Raw genomic sequence first — 9,325 nt, 5'->3', positions numbered from 1 at the left:
CTGAGTTGTGGGGTCTGTGGCGTGGTAGTGGCGAGGTGGCAAGACTCCGCCTCCTTGGGTCACAACCCCTCGGGGACAGTACAGTGACCTCTTGGCAATCTCCATGCACCCTCCAGTGAAGACCGTGTGTCTCTAGCCACCTCAGAGGCTGTGTTGTGAGGTCCGTGGCGTGGTAGTGGCGTGGTGGCGAGACTTCGCCCCCTTGGGTCAGAGCCGGTCATGGACAGTATAGGCCGCACCGGGCTACCCACCTGCCTTCACCAGTGAAGACCGTGTGTCTCTAGCCACCTCAGAGGCTGTGTTGTGAGGTCCGCGGCGTGGATAGTGGCGTGATGGCGAGACTCTACCCCCTCCGGTCAGAGCAGGTCGGAGGCAGTGCACTGACATCCGGGCAATCTCCCTGCACCCAACAGTGAAGACCGTGTGTCTGTAGCTCACTCAGGGGCTGAGATGTGGGGACAGTGGCGTGGATAATGTCGTGGTGGCGACACTCCGCCCCCTTGGGTCATAGCCGGTCTTGGACAGTGTAGGCCGTGCCGGGCTACCCACCTGCCTTCACCAGTGAAGACCGTGTGTCTCTAGCTGCCTCAGAGGCTGTGTTGTGAGGTGCGTGGCGTATTAGTGGGATGATGGCGAGACTCCGCCCCCTTGGGTCAGAGCAGGTCTTGGACAGTGTACGCCGCTCTGGGCCTCCCACCTGCCCCAACCGGCAATGACCCTGTGTCCTTAGCCCACTCAGGGTCTGAGTTGTGGGGTGCGTGGCGTGGATAGTGGCGTGGTGGCGAGACTCCACCCCTTTGGGTCATAGCCGGTCTTGGACAGTGTAGGGCGTGCCGGGCTACCCACCTGCCTTCACCAGTGAAGACCGTGTGTCGCTAGCCACCTGAGAGGCTGTGTTGTGAGGTCCGTGGCGTGGATAGTGGCATGATGGCGAGACTCCACCCCCTCCGGTCAGAGCAGGTCGGCGGCAGTGCACTGACATCCGGGCAATCTCCATGCACCCTACAGTGAAGACCGTGTGTCTGTAGCTCACTCAGGGGTTGAGATGTGGGGACAGTGGCGTGAATAGTGGCGTGGTGACGAGACTCCGCCCCATCGGGTCAGAGCCGGTCGAGGACAGTCTACTGCTCCCCGGGCCCCCCACATGCACCCAACCGTGAAAACTGCATCCAACTCAGGGTCTGAGATGTGGGGACGGTGGCGTGGATAGTGGCGTGGTGGCGAGACTCCGCCCCCTCAGGTCAGAGGTTGTGGGGGGCAGGTCAGTGATTGCCAGGCCATCCCCATGCACGCCTCATTGGAGACCATGGCTGCGTTCCGAATCGCCTACTACCCTACTATATAGTAAGCCAAAACAGAATGTAGTATGTCCCAATACATAGTATGCCACATGCAGTATGGCAAAAGTACCAGGATGTGATACTACATCCGGTCGTATTTTGCAGTATGCAAGCCAGCAGGCTTCACTGCCTATTCTGACCCACAATCCTGTGCGCAGCGGAAATTACGTCACGTGCGAGTCGCGCTGGAGGCTTTATTATGAATCCTGCGGCGCGCAGACAGATGTGCAAGCGGCAGCGGCAGCGCATTCAAGTGTAAGTACAGTAACGTCACTACATATTTGTAGCGACTCGTGTTGTGTGTATAATTGAAACATTAAAAGATACTATTGCTGCACGAAGCTAAGTGGATAAATGAGCGCAAATGTAAACCTATAACCTCAGCCAGTGGCCTAGTGGTATCTATAGTGGTAGCTACTAGCGTAACTTACTTCTGTAACATCAACTAGCCAGCTAGTTAGCTAGCTAGCTTTGTGGTGCACTGAAGTTAACAACGTTACCTCTCACTCTTCTCATCATTCGTCAAATTTGCCAAAAAGCAGAATGCAAGCCAGTATAGCCAGTATAGCTAGCTATGTAAGGTACGACATACCAATTCAGCTCACCAGAAAATAGTTTGCTGATAATGCACGAGCCTATCCAGGACGTCAGTTAGCTAACGTTAACTAGGTAGTTGAAGTACTAGTCAGTCAACTGCTTTGTCTCACTGGAAAACATCATTAATTTGTTATGGACAGATGAACATACTGAGCAACTCATCCAGTGGAGGATGGAGAAGGAGGAGCTGTTCACTGGGAAGAGAAATGCAGCAATAAAGGGGTTTCAGTGAGTAACACTTGACCCTATTTTACGAAATGTGATGAAAGGAGCATTTGTCATTGCTGGGCATGTTCCTTGTCCCCTTAGGATGTTTGTGGTCGAGCATGGCTTGGAGGGGAAGGTGACACCAGCCACCATAAAAAAGAAATGGGAGAACCTCAAACAAAAATACAAAGTCAGTCACCAGTGTTGTGTGTATGCCTTCGATTAGCCATTTACTATGCTTTAGTGTCATTAACTAATCCTGTCATCTAATTTGCAGGATTTGAAGTGTCCTAAAACAGGGGTCAGCACAGAGGGAGGGGAGTCAACAGCAGCCTCCTGGAAATGGTATGGGGTGATGGATGCTGCATTGGGCAGTAAGCCATCCATCACCCCACCATTTCTAATTTCATCAGCAAGCCAGGAGGCTGTTGAAGTCTCAACTCCCTCTCCTCTGTGTCTGATCCCATTCCTGTGGAGGACGAGTGTCCTGCTATACCACCACGAAAGAGAAGGAGGGAGGGAGGTCAGTCCAGTAGCCAGGTACTGGAGTACCTTAGAGAGACGGAAAAGAGAGAGGCAAGACAGCAGGCACTAGAGGGGCAAAGGTATGAGGAGGCCAGGGGGAGAGAGGAGGCAGCCAGGGCTAGGGAGGAAGAGAGGTACCAGGAGAGCAGGAGGAGAGAGGAGAGAAGAGAAGAGGAGGCCAGGAGGAGAGAGGAGGCAGCCAGAACAAGGTATGACAAATACAAGATGGTGTGGACTACTCCAGTCTCCCTCAGTATAACAAGATTGTGCTGTATTTGTACTCCATTTTAAATGTTTAGTGTCTTTTACTTAATTACTTCTATTTTTTATTGTACTATGCACATTTGGGAGCTAGCAATTGCATTCCAGTGCATATTATACCTGTATGATGTGCACCTGACTAATAAAACTTACAAGGGAGGAGAGAAGAGACGAGGAGGCCAGTAGGAGAGAGGATGAGTCTCGGTCAAGAGAGGAGAGGCGGGAGGACCGCTTTTTGGCACTACTGGAGGCACTTGCCAAGAAATGATCATTTAGCTTTGTTTGTTTTGTTTGTCTTGTGTTGCAGCATGTTTAATTTATTTAGCTTCATTTGTTTGCTTAAAATGCCTCATTAAATGTTTCGACCAACTAACCTGTGCTTTCTTAGAGCTCAATCAGTCAAATATACTGTATCCTGAGTGTTGAATAATTGTTGACTGACGGGTAGCTTGGCCTCCACTGGACTTGAAATGGTCTTTCAAAGCATCCACACTTTTTCCTTCAAAGTTACAGGTGAAACTGGGACAAAGTGATGTGTGGATTACACAGTACACAATACACAAGTCATGATTGATCATTAGATGTAGTTATGATTGATCATTGGATTTATACATCACACGTGTTAAACAAAACATAATGCATAATGGTAGCTTGGGAAAATGAGGGTGACAATACAAAATGAAGAACAAATTAACAGGCATCAAGCTTGGTTTTGGTGAAGAAACAATGAGGTGTGATGCTGTGTAACCTAATGTTGGATCGTGTAATCGTGTTCTTGGAGAGCTGGAACACAGTCAAGTGGTGCAGACACTGCTGCAGCCAGGAGATCATCAAAGTAGAGCTGCAGGATGGGTGCATTGGGGTTCAACTGGCAATATGTTGTAGGGTGGACATCCTATGAATATGAGTATGGTGATTGAATGTGAAATGAATGGGAAATAAAAAGTTAACTTGATTGCATGAATGGTTTATTTCCAGTTTGAGATACAAGGACACTACATTACGACTGCAATGATCTGATTATATACTGTCACATATCAAAGTTTGTAAAATGTAGGTTCAGTCAACTAAGTTACACAACAGAATTGGCAAGAATGTTTACACTAACGTTACTAAGTTAAATGTGAGGCTGCTTCACATGCAGACAGGACATAGAATGACAATAACTGAAATGCATTATGTAATTTTACTGACGTGGATAAATACCTTGATCAGGTTAAAATGTACAATTCAGTTCAAACTACATACATTGCAAAGGAACAACAGGAGAGCTCTTGTCCTCCGACGGTATTGGCGTCTCTGGCGAGCTCGACGAATGGCGTTCTCGTGCATCTGGAAGGGATTTACTGCGCAAACCATTTCGAATCTTGCGCGTCTCTGCGGACAGCTGTGGGCGAATGTCGCTTTATGGACAGCGACGGATGTCGTCAGATTTCAGGGCGCAATGTCATGACAGAGTAGTATGTCCCAATTGGATGTCTACTGCGTGCAAAGTACGTACTTTCTAAGGGCAGCTGTAGTAGGTACTGGTAGTAAGTAGTAGAAGTATGCGATTCGGAACGCAGCCCATGTGTCTATAGCCCACTCCGGGGCCAAGCAGTAACTGTGGAGGTGTTGTATTGAAGTTGAGGTGAGAAGCAGTAGCAGTGAGAAGCAGAAGGTGTTTGTTATAAGTACTGCTAGTACTACACTCAAAAATAGATTAGACCACTCATCATAACTCATAGTTTTATTGAGTTCAATAGCTGAAAGTGGAGAAAATGTATTCATATGAGTTTACAGCCTGAAAAAGTGTCATTCTGAATATTTATTTGAATATAAGTAAGGAAGGAAGGAAGGAAAGAAGGATGGATGAAAGGAAGGAAGGATGGAAGGAAGGAAGGATGGAAGAAAGGAATATGAATGCTGCCACAATAGTCATAAAAGGGTGCCTGTACAGAGAGCCTGCGCGTGTCCCCAAATTCAAATCTCAACTGACACTGTGAGCATCCTCTCATTCACTTCAATGGAAAGGCATGCCGGCTTCAGACAGCTCTCCCTCAAAAAGTATGAAGGTCACAGCCTAGATATTGACACCCTAGGAATCCTGAGAAAATGCTGAACATTTAAGGCTATGATATGTCCATGTAGCTTAAAAACTGTAGGCATGGCGACGAGTTAGAAAAAGTGTAAAAATGCAAAATTAGCAGCTCAAAAGTTAGAGGGTGGGCCCATACGTTTCAATGGAGAGCGCAGTTGCCGAACAAATCGTCATACAGCCAAAACTATAAGTCACATGGCTTAGAGACTTACATTGTACGAATCAGCACAGTTGTGTGAACGTTTTAATGTAGAAAATGTGTATGAGCTGTTAAAACTGTAGGAGCGACAGCAGTTTACAAAACGTGCAGATGTTTTCAAAATACGAGCTGCTACACTGTAAAAACTGAACATTCCACACATCCACTTCAATGTTAAAAAGGGTCCCAAACAAACTTAAATTAGATAAAAACTAAAAGGAATTTCAAAAATCTGAATGGTTAGTTTACTCACCTAAAGGTCCTGAACATTTTAAACTTTGAAGGAGGTTTCTAGCACAAAAAATGAAGGAGGAGATAGGTTTCAAAGCTGAAGAGAATTTCAAGGTCCAGCCATAGACTTCCATTGTAAAAAAAAATATTGAAAAAGCTGAATATTTTAAAAAGTAGAAAAGATATTAAAAATCTGAATTATATCCCACAAAGACCTGAAAGAGCTGAACATTTTGATAGTTGAATGGTTTCTGTAGCTCAAAGTATGAAGGAGTTGAAGGCTGAAGAAGGTTTCAAAACTCCCCCATTGACTTCCATTCAAAAAAACTGTTGAATAAGTTGAATATTTTAAAAAGTATAAAAGGTATAAAAAATCTGAAACGATTCCGCGCATGTCCTTAACAAGCTGAACATTTTGATACTTGAATGGTTTAAATAGCTCAAAGTATGAAGGAGCTACAGAGAGCCAAAAAACGTACGGAAGAAGAAGTAAGAATAAACTATAAAGAACTGGATAACAATAGTGTGAATGCTCTAAAGCATTCACACTAATAATAATAAAGAAAGAAATAGTGGGAATATCACAAGTTGGGCTAGCTTTTACAAGCTAGCCCACCTAATAATAAAGAAATAGTGGGAATATCACAAGTTGGGCTAGCTTCTGCAAGCTAGCCCACCTAATAAGAAAAGGTACAAGAACAATGGGTGCCTTCGCAGCTTCGCTGCTTGGCCCCCAAATATAGCTGCAAGCAGCAATGTGGGGGCCAAGCAGGACATGCGACCAGCGCATCAAAGACAACAAGCGAAACACGTCATAGGAGTCTATTCAAATCGCTACCGCAGTTTTGAAAATCGGGCGTACGGTTCAGAATATACGCACTTCCAACTTTGACAGGTTGGTGGCGCTAGAGACTTTGAGGTGTCAACATAGACTTGGTGACAGGGGTCTCGGGACCGTCCACGATGAGTGTGCCTAATGTGGTTATGATACATCAAAACCTTACTGAGATTTGACCACACTTCCTGTTTGGCGGCTTCGACGCCAAATTCGATTGGCTGTAGCGAGCGAACACCTTCGACAATCGAAAATCCCTCTAGGAGTTTTGTGGACATTGGTCTAAAGAATGTGTACAGCCAGTTTCATGTAGATTGGTGAAAATCCTTAGGAGAAGATACATTTTAAGTGTTTTACACAAAATACAAAATGGCGGGAAATCCAATTGGTGGAAAATGACATCATAGGATGCGATGAACTCGGCATGAGCGAGGTATTCCAACGGTACCTCATTTTTCAAAATCGGTTACACAGGTCAAAGGTTGTGTGCATTAACGCACTTCCAACTTTGACATGGTGGTGGCGCTAGAGGGTTTGAGCTGTCGCAATGCCACTTGCTGCCAGAGGTCATGGGACTGTCCCCGATGAGTGTGCCAAATGTGGCTTTAATACATTAACAATTTGCTGAGATATGACCACACTTCCTGTTTGGCGGCTTGGACGCCAAATTCGATTGGCTGTAGCGGGCGAACGCTTTCGAGAATCGAAAATCCCTGGATAACTTTTGTGGACATCGGTCTAGAGAATGTGTCTACCGAGTTTCGTGCAGATTGGTCGAAATTCCTAGGAGGAGATACATTTTAAGTGTTTTTCACTAAATCCAAAATGGCGGGAAATCCAATACGGCGGAAAATGATGTCATAGGGTGCGTTGAACTCAGCTTGAGCCAAGGAATCCAACGGTACCTCGTTTTTGAAAATCGGGCTTACAGGTCAAAAGTTGTGTGCACAAACGCACCTCCAACTTTGACATGTTGGTGGCGCTAGAGGGTTCGAGCTGTGTACATGGGTCTTGGTGAAAAGACTCAGGGGACTGTCATGAATGAGTGTGCCAATTGTCACAACTTTTTACCATATGGTTCTATGGGCTGCCATAGACTCCAATGCCAGAGGAAGATGAATAATAATAATAAGAAAAGGTACAAGAACAATGGGTGCCTTCGCAGCTTCGCTGCTTGGCCCCCAAATATAGCTGCAAGCAGCAATGTGGGGGCCAAGCAGGACATGCGACCAGCGCATCAAAGACAACAAGCGAAACACGTCATAGCCGCATTCAAAGCTCTACCGCAGTGTTGAAAATCGGGCATACGGTTCAGAATATACGTACTTCCAACTTTGACAGGTTGGTGGTGCTAGAGACTTTGAGGTGTCGACATAGACTTGGTGACAGGGGTCACGGGACCGTCCACGATGAGTGTGCCTAATGTGGTTATGATACATCAAAACCTTACTGAGATTTGACCACACTTCCTGTTTGGCGGCTTGGACGCCAAAATCGATTGGCTGTAGCGAGCGAACACCTTCGACAATCGAAAATCCCTCTAGGAGTTTTGTGGACATTGGTCTAAAGAATGTGTACAGCCAGTTTCATGTAGTTTGGTGAAAATCCTTAGGAGAAGATACATTTTAAGTGTTTTACACAAAATACAAAATGGCGGGAAATCCAATTGGTGGAAAATGACATCATAGGATGCGATGAACTCAGCATGAGCGAGGGATTCCAACGGTACCTCATTTTTCAAAATCGGTTACACAGGTCAAAAGTTGTGTGCATTAACGCACTTCCAACTTTGACATGGTGGTGGCGCTAGAGGGTTTGAGCTGTCGCAATGCCACTTGCTGCCAGAGGTCATGGGACTGTCCCCGAAGAGTGTGCCAAATGTGGCTTTAATACATTAACAATTTGCTGAGATATGACCACACTTCCTGTTTGGCGGCTTAGAGGCCAAATTTGATTGGCTGCAGCGAGCGAACGCAATGGACAATCAGAAATCCCTGTAAGACTTTTGTGGACATCGGTCTACAGATTGTGCCTACCGAGTTTCGTGCAGATTGGAGAAAAAACCTAGGAGGAGATACATTTTGAGAGTTTTTCACAAAATCCAAAATGGCGGGAAATCCAATATGGCGGAAAATGATGTCATGGGGTGCGTTGAACTCGGCTTAAGCCAAGGAATCCAACGGTACCTTGTTTTTGAAAATCGGGCTTACAGGTCAAAAGTTGTGTGCACAAACGCACCTCCAACTTTGACATGTTGGTGGCACTAGAGGGTTCGAGCTGTGTACATGGGTCTTGGTGAAAAGACTCAGGGGACTGTCATGAATGAGTGTGCCAATTTTCACAACTTTTTACCATATGGTTCTATGGGCTGCCATAGACTCCAATGCCAGAGGAAGATGAATAATAAGAAAAGGTACAAGAACAATGGGTGCCTTCGCAGCTTCGCTGCTTGGCCCCCAAATATACCTGCAAGCAGGAATGTGGGGGCCAAGCAGTTTAACTGCAAGCAGACAAGGAATCAGCTAGACTGACGTGGTGACATGTTTGACAAGGGTCAAGGATGGGCCCGAGATTTTCTGAAGTCAGACATATGGTTGAACGGGATTCGATCTCTGTACCTGCTGCTTGCAAGGCCGACATGCTAACCACTGTGCTACGCCGGATGTTGAGAAGGTAAATCACCCTAGTCCCCAAGGCATGTTAGCCTTTGCTTACCCTATTAGCTGAATCCCAATCTGAGTCTGAGTCCTGAGCACTTAATTAATGTCAGCTGGAAGGGTCGCTTCCTCTCGGTTGAGTGAGAGGGGGGGGGGGTGTCGTCCCTGTGGCCAATTCTCTTAATAGTGGCCATTAGACATGCCCTGGTATCAGCAGCAACTTGATATGATCATTTCAAAAGCATTGATGTAAACACAGACACATATTTGCTTATTGCAGTGCTCCCTCATGGTCAACATGATGTAAAATGTTTTGTGCTACTATTCCTCAAAGTGGGGTCTCAAGTCTTTTCACAACCTGAGAGCAATTAATCCCTGAAATGGTCTGAAACT

The sequence above is a fragment of the Borostomias antarcticus genome, assembly GCF_949987555.1.
Source record: "Borostomias antarcticus genome assembly, chromosome: 25".
Classification (NCBI taxonomy): Eukaryota; Metazoa; Chordata; class Actinopteri; order Stomiiformes; family Stomiidae; genus Borostomias; species Borostomias antarcticus.
This window is presented reverse-complemented; position numbering follows the sequence as displayed.